General features: G+C 31.2%; 1 protein-coding gene across 1 annotated transcript in view; it reads right to left on the reverse strand.

Annotated features, from left to right (window-relative positions):
- The window catches only part of LOC123702960 (octopamine receptor beta-3R-like), a 36,994-nt gene extending 22,789 nt beyond the window's left edge, over positions 1-14,205 (reverse strand). Inside the window, exon 1 of the mRNA XM_045650824.1 lies at positions 14,139-14,205. The gene's annotated coding sequence lies outside the window, so the exon portion shown is untranslated. The remainder of the gene's footprint in view (positions 1-14,138) is intronic.
- Between the last annotated feature and the right edge of the window lie 3,445 nt (positions 14,206-17,650).

Here is a 17,650-nt window from a genome sequence, read left to right on the forward strand (position 1 = left end):
ATAGCTCCAAGCCCTCAGCTACGGTTTAAAGTTAATCCACTTTTATGGTGAAGCTAAAACTTTGAGAATAAATGTAAAAATGGCAATTTTTTTCTTTTATGAAAGTGTTTTAACTAATCTTGTTACAATTTTATTATCACTAGCGAGCCGAAACTTTTTTAGTTTTTTAACCGTGTTAACAACACCTTTTCTTTTTTAACAAACCGAGTGTAAAACTTTAAATTAAGTTAAACTTTAAATTAACTATGACCAAAAGGTTATATTTTTTTATTTCACACATCCATCCAGACAATTATAAGCACACATTTTTCGAAAGTGAATTACATTTTTAATGTCATTTTTTTTGTTTTCAGAGTAACGAAATGTACCGCTCTTTACGAATATATGAAGTAGGTAAATGGATCAGAGTCTAATACGGCATACTCTCTCTCTCCTATCTGAAAATGAATAAAATACGAGATAAACTTAGTAATAGATAATATAAAATGGTCACACATTCCTCGGTTTATATATTGTAGCAATGAAATAAGTTATATGAAAAAATTACCACAGTAAGTACTTATAAATACAAAGTTAGAAAGCAGTTAGTCTGTTAGCAAGCAGATCTATATTCTATAGGATAAGTAGAAGTGTATGCGACTGGCGGGCCGCCAAGCTGTCTGACACTACTACATAATAAGTGTTTAAGGATTTAGTTGTCATTTTATTTGTCAAATTTGTAGTTATTACACACAGTTATTACATTATTATCTACTTGTATTATTACTATACGAACAGAAAACAGAACAAATTATACCATTAAATAGTAATAGATACTAGATGTAGAGTCATTTGAACATAATATACAATTTTCTTTACAATATGATTTGAAAGATTTCATTAAAAATAACAAAGAAAACTATTTCACTTTAGGTAGTTTTCTCTCATGAAAACAAAACTGGAGAAAGAAGGAAATTGGATAAGGTATAATATAGCAATAAGGTACACAAGAGCGAGACCTCTTTCGGAAACATATTCATATATTAGTTATTACATCAGTCTGTATCTTCTTACAAGAGTAAAGAATACATTTCAAGTTCATATATTGGTTAGTTCCCACGTGATGTCAAACGTCATTGATTTGGCCGAGCGCCACGGGCCACCTGGACCCTCTCCAAACTTCTTAATTATCATCATAAGACCCGCAATGCGCTTCTTTTGGACCTCATCTTTGGTTATTTATTAAATAATAAAATAATTAATTAAAAAATTGATTATAAGTTATAACTACTCAAGAATAATTGAAATTGATTAAAAAATATTTTTTAAATAATTGAACGGACTTCAATGATTTTTCATTTGTTAAATCAGTCTCAGCAATAGCATAGGGTAAAACCTTTTTTCCACAACTTGCTACAGAATTTTTATTATAGGCCCTAAAATATTAAATAATCAATTTTACCCATATTTTACCTAACTTTAATATAAGCCCTATAATATAGATTGACATTTAAAACAAAGATCTTTATCCAAAGAAGCGGTAAGTACCAGAGACTTAACTTCTTACCAACTTGGTATGCAACACTCATACATTTCTAATCTAAGTTAACTTCGATAAAGAGGACTTATAATTTCTTGTTTCTGAACTCTGTTGCTTAATATTTCTTGAGTGAGAAAAGATAACCAACTTACCCCGACATTTAGGAAACATTTTTAACATTTTCCGATCATAATTATTTTATAGAGCTATAAGAGCTAAACTTGGAAAATGGAGAACGTTGTCTACTCTTTAAAATTTTCAAATATTTTTAAATACTGTCTTGTGCTATAAAAATAAAAGAACACAAAAAAGTTGACCATAAAAGAAAATCTGAAAATTTAAAACAACATGTTTTTTTACTGTAGAAAGGGAAGCGCTTGACCACAATCTCGACTGATGAAAAGCTAAGATGTGGCATATTACCTCACATGTGTATCTTCAACTTTAAACAAAACTAAAGAGACATTATGTCATAGGGGCTTATATTCAATCAACCAACAGCACGTGCTGGCTACGTCCCCTATTTGGCGCGCGTCCAGCCCGACACTGACCTTCAACTTGCTGCAAGCAATATTCGAACTTAATGCAAACTCATTCAGAACAACCTTTCTACTTTGTTATTGAGTCATGGAACAATTATATTTTGAAGATCATAAGCATTGAAATGTACGATTCTAGTAGGCATTTTTTATAGCAATTATGTATATTTAATTGTATATTAATGAAAAATAGATGTCATGTGCGTGTTGTTTCACAAAACTCAAATATTAACATAATATACGGATTTTAAGGTAATTTAGTAGAATATCAATACACACCGTTCTCTCATATTATCTAATACCTATCTTATCAATTCATGAAAAGTAGATTAGAATCATATCCACGGTAAAGATAAACTTTTGTATAAAAAAGCTGCAGTGAAATTATTTTAATTAAATAGATAATCTTTCGTACTCGATAACCATCAAAATCCTTATGCATTTATGCAAATATAATATACCAAATCAAATAAATTGAAGTCCGATTGAAAGCCTCCAAATTGGAGTACTGCATCGCAAAGTGTCACACACATTAAACATTCAGGTCCCATCGAGCCTAAAACACAGTATTGATTCCAGCAGCTAGCTGTATTTGTTCTGTTCTGGCAGACCTGTGCAGTGCGTGTACAAATCGTGACAGTTATATTAAAATACAATGATTTAATGACCAACGATTTTAAGGTTGGGTTTAAGCATTTTTCACATTTTTTAGGGTTCCGTGCCAAAAGAGTAAAATGGAATTTTACTGAGTTTATTAATGCCTTAACAATTAAAATTAAAACTCAAACGAAATTTCAAACAGTATTGCTTCTAGCTAAAATTGTAGAAAATAAAATACTAACATGTCTATTCCATAAATAGTAATTAAAATGAAAACAAACTCTTCACTCTTCAATGGAACATCCATATTAATATTATAAATGCGAAAGTAACTCTGTCTGTCTGTCTATCTGTTACTCAATCACGCCTAAACTATTGAACCAATTTGCATGAAATTTGGTATGGAGATATTTTGATACCCGAGAAAGGACATAGGCTACTTTTTATTGCGAAATATGTACCACGGGCGAAGCCGGGGCGGGCCGCTAGTACAAAATAAAAGGTAAATTTTATCGCACATTAAATATTTTTTCCACAAATGGTAGAACGAAGGTATTTCTAGTAAATCGCGGTTAAGCATCGCTTAGTGCGGCAATCGGCCTATAAATAGTGTTCCTACCACCGGCACCGCGCCGTCGCGGCCTTAAGCTGCCTCTACACTTGATTGAGGTTACCTCGCCAAGAATATATTATGTAGCTTAGGTCTAAAACTAGCCAATCGTCTTGGAATAAATTTTTTAGTTCAATATGAAAGTGCACTGTGCACAATATGTATATATTAATAAAGAATTTATGTATTCATTCGTTAACAAAACTTAGGTACCTATCGTTTTTTTCCAAAATATTACAAAAATACATACGCTAATATTTTGTAGGTATACATAATATTAGTGAGTTTGGATAATAATATATGAAGATTGAATAGGTGCTTATAAATAAATAGTTTGAAAGTATTGAATGAGGTTCCGTTTAAGTATAATAAAAATTCTTTAAGTTTATGTAAAACTTTTTGCAAAGCCCTCTGTAGGAATAGTTGTCTTAAAATATTTTAAGCACTTGGTAAGTTACAAAGGAACTTCTAAGATGTAGCGAATGGATAAACGTCAGAGATCTCGTTTCGTAAGAGCTACGGTATTTCAGGAAGCTAGAGTTTTTTTTTATTTACTTGGTTACTGTCGCAAAGTCAGAGTTACCGGCTTGTCGCTCTAAAATTCCCGTATCCGTTAATAAGATATTTTAATTATAAAACTTTCATTTTAATTTTAGATTATTTTTAACTCTATGCCATTTTTTCCATCCATCATTATAAATTAAAATATTTATTAACTACATAATCTGATTATAATTTTAATAACGGTTTATGCAAATATTTTCAGTAATTACAGCAATCAGTAATGACTGATAATTTAATAGCATTCATAATTCGAATTGAAGTACGTTTTTATGCAAATCATCGTCGAAAATATGTTAAATGGTTTAAAAAAAAACATAAAATCTCCGCCACAAGATAAGCTCATATTTTGTATTAATGTAAAAATATAATAAAGTTTATATAAAAGTCAATTCCATCTTGCATCGTCATAGTAAACAGTAAATGGAAGCGAGATGTTCTCTATGAAGAAAATATCAAAATTACTATCACATTCCTGTCTCTTCCGTGAGGTGGTTCTGAAAAGTTAGCTGTAACATCGAACAACATCTTTAAGAATAAACGGGAAATCTTACATTTGTATACATAGTACATTTAAATTGTTTAAACTTTCTTTTTCCTCTGTGTATTCTGTTTTAAATAAAGTGTGTTTTATTATAATAATATTCATCCAACAATGAGGTCTAAAAATCAAACGTTTAATGAAATTATTAACTATGTATTTTAACGATAGAAAAGCTCTTCCAAAAGAAGTCTAGTTGAATGAATCTTTCAGTTTGAACTTGAACTAGATTATTCAAATGTCTATTTTATAAATCAACATTGTACAAGCCCCTTGCTGCGGGGTCGCGCCAAGGTCGCCAATAGCGTGCAGGCCTGATCGTAAGGGCCTAATAAGGGTCTATTTCGGGAAGTTATGGCGCGAATAAATTTGTTTTCTCTGATATACGGCGCTTACGAACTTCCTAAACTTTGTTCGGATAGGGTTGCGTTTTTATAGGAAGGGCTTAGTTCAGTGTCTTTACGGTATTAATATTTATACGAACTTTATCTATTTGATGATTTCTTGGTTATGGGGAGATGAAAAACGGATCATCCGTAATTTTTTTCCTCAGAACATCATATTTTAACTACCATTAGTAAGCAGAATTTTCCATATATGTATCATAAAACAATGCAAGCAGACGCAGTACTTTTTTATATACAGCTTCACAGAACATGATTAATCAGCCCGGTTTATTAAAGAAAATCTCTTGTTAAATAACAATAAACAAACGCACAAGAATAATATGGAAACGTAAACAGGTTTAATTAAAACAGAAATGGAATCTGGGTGGGATAGGGAGCGTGGTTAACGACTTCAATTTATCCAACACCATACTTTACTTGGCAAGTTTTGCTCGTACGATACTTTGTAATAACAGAGTCATCCCAATAAACCAACACAAACCTTTAACTTTTAGGTTTACATAAAAATAAACATCACTGCAAAAATTAGTTTAGAGCTAGACTAGCGAATTGCCTATACAGTAATTGTGAATTACACATGTTCAGAAACAACAGGTTAAATTAGAGAAAAATACCTTTAGACCTTTAGATCTTTTCCTCTAGGACCAGCTATAAGCTGCATCAGTTAGAAATATATTACGTTACGACCTGAAGCGGAACATCAATGAAAAATGTTTCGGGAAAAAATCTTTTGAGCATCGACGATTTACCTAGGCTTTAATGTTCTTTATAATAATATATATTTCCCCTGATGCACACAATACTTATAGTTTATGACTAGCATGTGGTGTAGACACAGGGTGTAGAGTTTCATTATTTTTTAAATTGCAATAATTTATTGTTCTTAGAAATACATAGGTCACATAGGTAGGTAATACGTAATTTGGCCATAAAGTTAAGGTGCTTAAATATAATCCGACAATTATTCTTATTTAAAAGTTTTTCTCGATGTCACAGCACGTAATTGTGGTAATAATTCAAATTCGCCTTATTTCATCCAAAGAGACTATAAATCTTGCTCCTTATCCATTACAAAGAATAGTCGACAGTATGCCCAAGTTGTAAGGTGCTTTTTTGTAAAGCAAGTTTTAGCTGACTTTTTTCTCAATTTTTAGAGGACAGTCGTTCGGTATTCGTGATAAAAGTGCCTCGTAGAGGTAGTTTTAGATACTGGGAAAGCGAAACTGAAAGGTGTTATATATTTTAGGAGAGTCTAGCTTTTATTCTGAGTTTTAAACAAAATAGCGTATAAAAACATTCCTCTGTAGTCTCGATAGCAACGAGGAAATTCAATCAGATTGATGAAAGCATCCCAATTCTCTCATTAACTTTGGATAAGAGTATCGAATGTCTTTAAATTTTACTGTCAATATATTAAAGACGGTCGTTACTGATATAATTATTGTGAAATTGTGTTTGTTTGTCTTTCTTATACGTCGCAATGGTGCGATTCTATGATGTGATTTTTGTATCTGGAGATAGAAAAATCTCATTCAAAATATGAGCAAATTTTTCCTATTTATATTATCATTTAAACTCTATCAGAAACCACCGATAAACTAAATTCAACACTGTCCTCTACAGATTAAATTTAAATTAAAATTCTTTATTGCAAAACACCACAGCAAAACACATATTACTTACACATTCGATTCAAAAGCCAACTATCTCACTGTAGGTAACAGTGCGTACTTATTTGCAATTCAATAGATCTAAAATTGTATTGTGCTATGATAATTTCAATTTGTATCACAAATCCGACAATTAATAACACAAACGGATGTCAAAGGCCTTCAGCTGCACAAACAAACTGACTGACGGAACGCATTTACGTGTGTACATAATGTATTAATGTTGAATACATTAGCATTGCGATTGTCGTATTTTCTAATTTGATTTACGCGAGTTATAGATTTGAGAGGTGTTGTTGAAAACTTCTGCTCTGAACAGAATATAGGTACATAGAAAACTTGAATTTGATATTTAGCTCTTTTGCATTCGAATGCTTTATGGATGAGATTTTTTTATATTCTTTTAAAATATCTCAAAGAAAGCTTGAGTTTAATATGAATCTCTAGTAATTATTATTAATGCGAAAGTCTGTTATGTATCTCAAAATTATAAATCTCCTATATTGCATTACGGAATGCTCTTATATTATTATAATCAGGAACATCATTTTAAAATATAATCCTACAAATATTATAAATGCGAAAGTTTATTACTCCTTCACGCAAAAACTGCTGAACCGATTTTGATTAAATTAGCACACACATATAAGGTAACTTAGATTTACACAGGTTATAATTAATATTAATTGCAATAAATAACATAATACGAGCGCTTCACATAAATTTAATTCATAAATTGTATTGAGCAATTAACTTGCAGTTATATTCTGGCGTCACGACGGGAAAGTCGTATATTAACGAAATAACATTTCAACCTACGCAATACGCATATCAATTATTATAATATTAAAGTTTAGAAGTACAATTTTGCTAATGTACCTACATGAAGTCTACGAAATAATGGCCTCTGTTTCCGTTTAATTGAAAGCTGATTCGATAAATAACTATTCAGTAACAAATTTTAATTGAAATTAAATCCTACTACAGTTGCTCATGTAGGGTAACTTATCAAAAACGTTTATTACCTACAATTATAAAAAATTATTCACAAACACACAAAAAGTATCATTACAAAGAAAGAAATAACAAAACAATACACAGATGCGATACTTTATTATAAGAGAACTAGCGGTCCGCCCCGGCTTCGCCCGTGGTACATATTAACGTTTTCTCTACATAAGAACCATCCTCGTACTTCAAGGAATATAATAAAAAAAGAATTATCGAAATCGGTTCAGCCGTTCTCGAGTTATGGAATTACAACGAAAAGTGGCATTGATTTTTATATATTAGATTAATAAGGTGTTATTATGTGCTACAGCTACTGTGTAGTCTGTCTGTAATAGAAAAAAAATAATGATTCCTCATTTCTCAAACACACAACCATAGTGCCACACTCTCTGGCAGGACATAATACTTTGATACATTAGAGGAAATGGCCTCAAGCAGGACAATGGTCACGTAAATAATTCATGTCAGCGTGGGGGCATCACGTAGTAATTGGCGGCAGGTGCGACGAGAGGCTGCGACCGCCAAGAAATTGTCTTGGTCACTCGTGGGGAATACGAATAATATGTTTGTGTGACGTTTTATAGAAGGGTTTATAGCTGGGATGAGACAAAGTATCATAGAGCTTTTGTTAGCAAAGACTTTGGGCTATATTGTAAAGACTGATAAGGCCTATGGATGTTTACATTTTAGGAAAACGCACTCAAATAGAGTTCATATTGAAGCGCTTTTTAATCGTTTCCAGCTCTATATATTAATAATTATAATAAGAAGTTTAGAAAGATAAAGTAAAGACAAAATAATCAGTTTGATAATCATGATATTATTGTAGGAAATGGACGATCATTTAAGCAAAAATAAGGATCAACCGTAGAATCACGCCTTTCATTTCATAACTTAGCATTCCATTGTTAGCTCCATTCAACTTAACGCCGCTTTACTTAAATTGCATAAGTTTCAGCCGATAGGTACTTAAGTATGAATTAAACTTGTTGCGCTGAAACGGAATACTCATAAATAACTATTATTTACATTTTAAATGTGTTTCAGCAAGGATTAGATTTAAGTTATAAGTCGAACTTTGTTAAGCTTGTGTTTGTGAACATTTATGTAAAATATTTTTGAAACGTTATAAAAATAAATGTTACTTGAAGCAAAGATTTTTTATTGTTTTATTTCTTGTTTCTATGTGCCAAGTAAACTCTGTACACTGCAAACTTTTGGTTTATTTTTAAAATTATAATAGTTGTAAATTACAGTTGTAACTGGTACTTTAGTTAACTACTTTTTTAAAGAAAATAGTATAAAATACCGTAAATTTTGAGTTTTACGACACAAAATTATTGGCAAGATTTTATTCTTAATAATTACATACCTATCTTAATCTATTAATAACCATAAACGGAATCTTCCAATCATCCACATCCAATTAAACTATTTGGTATGTCATGCACTATATACCAATACCTTGTATAACTTATCCATATCCATTGATATTAATATGTACATTGTTGCTGCAACACTGAGCTAAGATCGAGATAAACCCACCGGGATAATAGCTCATATCGTGAATATGTATTGGTTTATTATAAGGGATTTCTTGGGACCTGCGTCGAACGATATTTTTTGAGGTCACACATTTGTTATGTATAGGATGGTTATGTTTGGTTGGCTATGACAAACCTGTGGACAGGGTTTGTTCAACTTTTATAAGATGTTAAAATAAATGTTTAAAAATTATTTCATGAGTTGGTATGATGTATCGCAATACAGTTCTCTATCAATGGCTTTACATGTTCAATTAAGCTTGTAAGTTTCTATAATTTATCGTAGATCATCGTTGTATATTATGTTTATACGATAGCTAATAAAGAGGGTGCTATAGTAAATAATTAGGGTATTTCCAATGGCCAAAGACAAAAACTACTTAACGAATAAGTGGCCTTTATAGGTGGATGATAATTATTTTTTTTACACAGCTACTGATCAGCTAGTACCTACTCAATATTTTGAGATACATCCCATCTTCATACCTCAGTCAGATAATTAAAAAAATAATGAATCGCTCTTCAGATTAATTAAATTTTCGTTCACCTTTTACGAAGTCATAAATATTCAAGGTGTCCACTTTCAAAACAATTCGGAAACACTCGTGTAAAAAGCAAAGAAATTGAACGTCGAGATAATTGAGAGATTGTTTCGAGAATAATTGAAAGGCTGAGCGGGATTTATTTGATAGAGTTGTAATCCGATTGGGAGCTGGACGTCTCGAGTAGTTGTAGTGATCGAAAGAGGCGTTTCTGTCATTTGTATCGCTTATTTTTAGTTATATATTATCGCTCGTATCTGGAAAAAGTTTATGAAATTCTATAAATACCTAATAAAAATTCAGGTCCATTAATAATAATTAATTGACGTTGTTCTTAATACGCTCAAAAAGATTCTATGCAATGTTCTAATACTGTATACGATTATTCGTTTACACTAATCTTCACTCGATCACGAAAGAATGCTCTGGCTCTAGCTTAGTTCCAATGTGATGTAAATGCACCGTGAGAAGTTTAAATTGTGAATTCCATCAGTTATAAGAATATAAATAGATATCTATAATATTGAATATACATGTAGTTCTACCATGTTTAACTCATCACTCCACAAAACTGGATGAGATGAGAGAAGTTCATCCAAAATTTACTAAAGAAGACGTTATGATTTAGTCTAAGTAAAAAGCAAAAATAAAATATTATATTTAATTAAATATTATATTGAACATTTTTAACAGTTAATATACACATTCCCAAAAACTACGTACATACTTAAAAATAATAATTACAAAGGCTTACCGGAACCGCAGCAATCAATTCGTAATTTAAAATTTCGAAATTATAATTTACACGAACTTTACAGAAAATTCCGCGTAACCTTTTATTATTTATAACCTTTAATCCACATAATAGCGCTATATTTTGAGGAATATTCGAGAGAAAATTGCACACAAATTATACATGATAATATTCGGCTCTAACCGTAACATATTTTAAGTGGCTCGAACAAAGCACATAGTATTCAGAAGTCACAGATGTGACCCGGTTAGGGCGTGTTCACATGACGCGCTCACTAAAAGCGGAATATTATTATTTTTACTACCAGAGTTTCTTCGCTTAATATTTCATTTAAAAACCAATTATTTATTACTTAGCTATCTATTATTACTGTTCCTGATGATTCGTAAAATTATTATCAATGGCCTATCAAAAATATTATAACAAATTATAAAATGTAAAACATACCATACAGTTACCTTGTAAAGTACATGTTTTATAATTAACATAAATAGAAAAGTATGATAACCGTGTAAATTTCATCCATTCATTCAAATAATTTAATTTTTTTCCATTACAAATAATATTTAGGTAAGCACTATTTATTAAAAGCGACACAATAATACATTTTTCGTACAAATCCGTGCCTTGTGAACAATAATCTGTGTTAATTTGTAATGACCATCGCATGCAGTAACCGTTTACTGCGATCGTACGTTAAACTGTGATATTATAACCGATTTGATGACCATTTCATACTTAGTGTTATAATATTTTAGTACTGCTGTATTTAGATTTAATTATGAATATTATCTGGTTCTCTATATTGTTGGTCATTTAATCGCAGTTTTATAGGATAATTAATATATATTTTCACTGTAATCTTACAGTCAATTGTTAGTCATGTGAATGTAAATGTACAATGAAATACCTACTAGTATGTCTCTACAATGGGATCAAAATGGTTTGATTAATAGAATTTAGTTTAAATAAAAGCATTTATGTTTAGTAATATGTTTTTAATAGTAATAACTAGTATCGTATCTTTTGTAATATCAATGTTACTCATAAAGTACTAGATTTCCGCACGCGGCTTCGCCTGCGATTTCCGGGATAAAACCTGTTTAAGTATATCATGTTCCTTCTCAATCTATTTTTGTGACAAATTTCATCAAAAACGTCCTGTTGTGTTGACGTGAAAAGAGACATTTTTTATTTTGGTAATTATTGTTATAAATGAAGGTTCTCCTATCTGACTATTCCCACCCTTTTACTTCTTGCCTCACATAAAACATTTATTACCTGCTTCGTAAAGTTACTATTACGCTGTGACTAGCACTACGCCCGCACCCGGCTGCACACTCGGCGTGCGCAATTCGTCTCAAATTGTCCCATTTCCCCGTGAACGCGGGTGATTTCCGTACAGCGTCTATATTTTCCGGTAAATTTTTCCGACAAGAAGTTTCGCCTCATTAGTTAAGTGGCGCCATTAATCAGCGGTCGGCTTTGACGCGCTAAATGCTAATCCATCAACTATTTTTGTACACGTGAAAAATATATTAGGTATGTGTGTAGGTATGTGTTTGTAAGCAATAATCATTTAATATTGTGCAGTAATTTGTTTGTAGCAAAAGGCTTAGTAAAACAGTGGATTACTACATTAAGGTACGAATAAATTACCTACCTAACCAAACAAATTTAAAGGAATGCACAGCACAGGAACATTAATTAAAACCTGCATTTTCTTTATAAATATACCTACCTGTGACAAATTACTCAACTAAAAGTTACAAATTTTTTAGACGCAACTGAAATATATTTTTAATAATTTTCTAAACTAAGCAATGCCTTACTTAATTACGAAACTGAATTTATTTTCTCATAACTTTGTATCGGAAATCGAACTCCAGCTTTAGTATTTATCACAGTCCATTAGCCTCAATGATAACCTTTAAGTAGTAAAGCTACAATAAAACATACATAATGCGGATAAAACAAAACGCCTTTGTCTGAATCCCATTACGGGAACAATAATGCGGAATGAAAGGTGCGCTAACTCAGACAGATTACGCGTTTTCATGACTCTCTAATTGCTCTAATAAATCCTATCACTCGGATTAGCTCATTGTCCTTGTCTTTACGAAATATCTTCAAACATATTATTGTGAAATCTATACTTGTGCTTTATCTTTTTGAAATTATTAGTAAAAAGCTTCGAAAGCTGTCTTAGTGCGTCTACTTTTGAATTATGATTCTATGAGTTAATTTAATCACTTTAATGAACATTCTAGCAGTTTAAAGAGGAAAAAAAGAAATTAAAAGAAGCAAATGAGTTTGTTGTTCTTTATTATTGATATTACGGGAATATAAAGCATTTTAAAATGCAATAGTTCATAGCGTAACTAAGACAGGCAAACAAAAGCTCCACGTGTTAAGTGTGGAGGATTACTTAACAATAAAGGTGATGAAAATGGTTTGTTATCAGGTTAATCATATATTATGTGGATTGCATTTTAACTTCTTCTATAGTTTTTATATTTCAAATATAGTATATAGTATGATTTATTGAATGTAGTATAACAGAAGCTCACAAAGAAGTAATTAGCAAGGATAATTAGTTGTAGATGCGCCTATTTATGACTTGATTGATTTTTCAACTGTATTCCAATAAGGTATCGCGATGAAATATGTGATATTAATAATTATCACCATTTAAGCAGTATCACAATACGCGGAACACTAAAAATTAGGCACAAAAAGGCGAGTATTAAAATATTATAGTATATACTACTCAAACAAAATCAACTTGTATAGACATCTCTGTCTCTACAAGTTGATTTTGTTTGTATACATACAAAGTTGATCTAGACTGACAAACATTGCTGCAACATAATTTTTACAAAAACAATTAGGTACGCGGATCTACGATTGCTTGTTTCATTAGAGGTTTTCCTCAACAAATAGTTGCGGCTGATTCTAATTAACTCAAACAAAATTATATTCTAATGCTTGGTTTATTAATGTGCCAATAAGTCTGGATTTATTTTGATTTGAATAACTTATTGTAACATCAATCTTCATCAGCTTAAATGAAATAAATAAATAATTTCCTTGAAGTCCTACTATCGATTGTTCATTTTCATATTTTCAAAATGTATACTAAGACTAGTTGCGTCACGCAGTTTTACTCGCGGACGAACCCACGGCCAATCTGAAGAATTTCTTTAGCTCAGATGTTTTTCTGATGTAGATACCGTAAAGTTTCATCCAAATCCTACCAGTAGTTTCGTGAAAGACTAATAAATATACATACAATCCTCAAAAACTTTCGCATTTATAGTATTAAGTAGCATAGGATTATAAACCTTTACTAGGTATATTTTGCAACAGTAACAAAATATGAAAATACATAATCCCAGATCGCAGCAAATTACATCACATTTATCCGCTGCGGCATTTTGCTCTGTGATTTAGAGCGTTAAAATGTACTTGCAGCTTTTAAAATTCCATTAAAAATTTTAAACGTGCGAGATAAAAGTTATTTTACTAAATGCAAACGGATAAATAAGTACAGTATATTTTCCAAAAGCAAGAAATTTCCATAAATTCATCACATGCTTTCCAGTCTAGTAAAAAGACGGGATTTGTGAAAAAAAAACTTATTATTTCTGAACACAAAATTTATAGACAGCAGGCACTAGCTTGTTAAATTATTCCGCTGAAAACATATCAAAATACACTACGAATAAATTTATAATGAATTTAAAAATAAACTGCTCTCTATTCTGTTCTTACAGAACTTTTTTGAAATAACTGACCTAGAAAATCTCAAATAAAAAGTGGATCGCAGCATCAGTTTACCTTCAAAGCCGTAGAACCCGCTCGCATTGCCTCGCACTATGATATTGTACGTCTGTTTGCTTGACAGGAATTTATCCACTTTTCTACATAACAGTTACACCTGAGGAAATAGTATATACCACTCGCACATTACGCTTTCGAGAACGATACCACGCGTAGACTTGCTACGCGACGCGGCTACGAGACAATACTGCCGCTCAGCTACGGCCTACGATGCTACGAGCTATACGCGCCGTCACTTTCCGACTTGCGGATGTTTGTATGTGCGTCTCATTCATCTCAATATCTGGCCTGTTTGCTTAGGCTTCAATCGGAACTATTGTAACCGTTTTGTCGTAGAATTTTTCTTTTGTTCAACGTGCGATGTCTGGATTTTGTTCGTGTGCTGTAACACGATGTTTATAACAACAAAATATGTTATGATTTTATGTTGACCTAATCTCAATATTTGTTATTGAACAATTTTGAAATTTAATTTTGGTTAAACCCATCAATATGAACTTATTTTAACAAAGTTTATGTATCTTTTTTATCGTAAATAAATTAATTTTATACATAATTATTGTTACATAATTATTGGTACATTTAATTTAAGCATATTATGCAGATTCATGTGACAATATAAAAATCGTTAATTTCAATTATATTAGTAATTCCTATAATAAACTGCAAGCAACCACTAAAAACTAAAGATTGAATAATAATTACTACTTTCAAAAATATTTGCATGTCAATCGAAGCCATATCGGTCATAAATCAATATTTATTTTCTTTTTGAAAAATTTGTATACAATAAATCGCTCTCAAACCAAAAACAAAAATATCACGTTCAAGCAATTCAACACAAATACGTAAATATTCGTTTTTACGCGAGTGTTAACCAAACACAATCGCAGGGAGCGTCAGCCAATCACTTGCGAGCTTTAATTGTTTTAATTAACACGAGCCTCGCTTCCGTGTCCACTGTTCATTGTGAATACACTCATATAATATAGATAACTATAGAGGTATGAACGAACTGTAATACTTTGGCACTTTCAGTTCTAAGAAATGTCTAAGTATATGTAGCGTGTGATAATAATTTAACTTAGTTATTTACATAGATAATTAAATTGTTAGAAGATCAACAGGTTTGACATACTATGAAAAAGGTTGTAATGTTTCAGAGCAGTAAAGATTTATTGTGGCATATTACAAATGCGTTATATTATGCTTTATATATATTATACATCTGTATAAAAGAATGCATCTGCATTCTTTGACTACACATGTTTATTATCTCTGAATATAAGTTTTTATTTTTGAACACAATTTAAATATTTCTAATGATCACTAGACGCAAGTGGTTGTCGATGTTGAAAGTGTCTCAGAGAGCGCATAAAGCTGTCAATCTCACCCGTCTCGTCGTGATCTTCCGGATACACCATCAATCTATCGAGGGATCGATTCACTGATTCTATCTTCTGTATCAAATCCAAACTGAAACATTCCGACGAAACAAAGATACACATTCCATAAAACAATAATGTTTTATATCTGTTTCATTTCTAAAAAAAAATATAAAGTATAAGAAGAGTATGGATGGTTTCTTTAAACAGTTGACTGAATATACTGTGTTATTATAAACTTTTATTTTAGCCGACGTTTTCTTTTTATATAACTATATTATAAGCGATACAATTTCTCAGCCTTAAGTATCACTTACCATCATCACAATAATAATATGCGCTGTAGTTTTTTCTTTGTATAATAACACGAAATAAATTGAAGTAACAAGCATCAAACACAATTTGCTGTGAAACCCGCATCCAAGTGAATAGTCGTTAGAAGCGAGAGATGCACACAACAGCGTCAGTTGTAAAGGCGGGGTAATTGAGTTGCTGATACCCGGGGTGACCCGGGGCGGGTAATGAAGGCTCTGAGCCCGCTTCGATAACTTGGGTGTATGTCTTGCTTATTGTATTACAGCTTATAATTATAAACATACATACAAGTATACCATTACTGCATAGTTACTACGATAATATAAATTTATTTTACTTAAAAAAATGTGATAGCGACCAAAATGGTCATTTACTTTTCACTTACTGTTTTCTTTTCCTGCCCGCGACATTTTCCGCATAGTCTCAAACTTAACAAATTATATACTACGACGTTCCTCGAGAACCGCTGTAGGTAGGTAAATGCATTTCGCAGCTTTAAATCAGACAGACAGTGGAAAGCGACTTAGTATAATACTATGTAGCGAAAGTATGTAAAATTAATTTTTATGTATTTAGTGATAGTTTGTAAGTCAAGTATCAGTTTTCAACTGTTTCCAAGCTTCCAAGTATTAAACCCAACTAAGCCCAAGTGTCAACAATTAGTAGCGGCATACTACGGAATAGATATTAAATTAAATTTGTGGATGTATCTATAATTTGCTAGTGGAAACTTGGTAAACAAAATGTAATACATCATATTATCATTCAAGATTCACATAACATAATATTTTAATAAAAAACTCTTCTGCTAAATAAAGTATTCATTACTTTTTCCATTTATTAATAACGACTTCCAAAACGACTTCTCAAAATCAAACACATCCATACAAAATAAACCTACAATCCATACATCATCCATTTATGTATTTTAAAAGGAATTAAAACAATGAGAGCTGTTCCGTTAAATGTGAACGCTACAGATATTCACCAAACTAATTACTGACAACTGCCGTAACGAGAATCGCGCAATTTCACTTTAAGTCCATTTCTGTCACGAACAAAATGATTACAGCTGCTGTAAGTTATAATATGATGATATAAGCCAAATTCAAGATATTTAATCGATTAAAAACGTAAAATAATAAATGCATTTTTAATCACATTTTCACACAAACTTGGTAGTGTTTGAGTTGTTTTTATTGAGACGTCCTATCTCCTAAGAAATGATTTTTATAAGATTTCGATTTTATAAAAAAAAAACATAAAAATAAAAGCACTTCGATGTCTGAGCTTAAACTTATCAACATTGTATAAGATGTAAATTATCGTTAAAAATAAGGCATGACCAGCACATAAACTTTTATTCAGTATAAATATTATATTACAATTAAAATCCCATCTCAATTTTCGCCATCGTGTTTCCTATTGTTATTCACAACACGATTAAGGGATAAAAGTATAATGTCCACATTTTACGAGGAAAGATTAATGTAACAACATAAATACAGCGTCATTTATCGGTAAGTACCTGACCTTGTTGGGACGCTGCAATTCGAGATAATGTCGCTTATGGTATTACTGAATTCCACTGTCTTTAATGATAAGTCGGGGAAGTAATTAATTTGTGTTCTTAAGTATATTCCTCATATAATTAAAAACTATTAATTGCTAATCTATGAATAGATTTTACTAAAATTTAAATTATTTTGATGTAGAGTTCTTTTATTTCATTATGCAATTGGTTAGGATTTTATCAACATAATATCAATAATAATGACTGGACCCTTCTTTGCAAAAAATATTGCAAAT

Source organism: Colias croceus, chromosome 24, assembly GCF_905220415.1.
Source record: "Colias croceus chromosome 24, ilColCroc2.1".
Classification (NCBI taxonomy): Eukaryota; Metazoa; Arthropoda; class Insecta; order Lepidoptera; family Pieridae; genus Colias; species Colias croceus.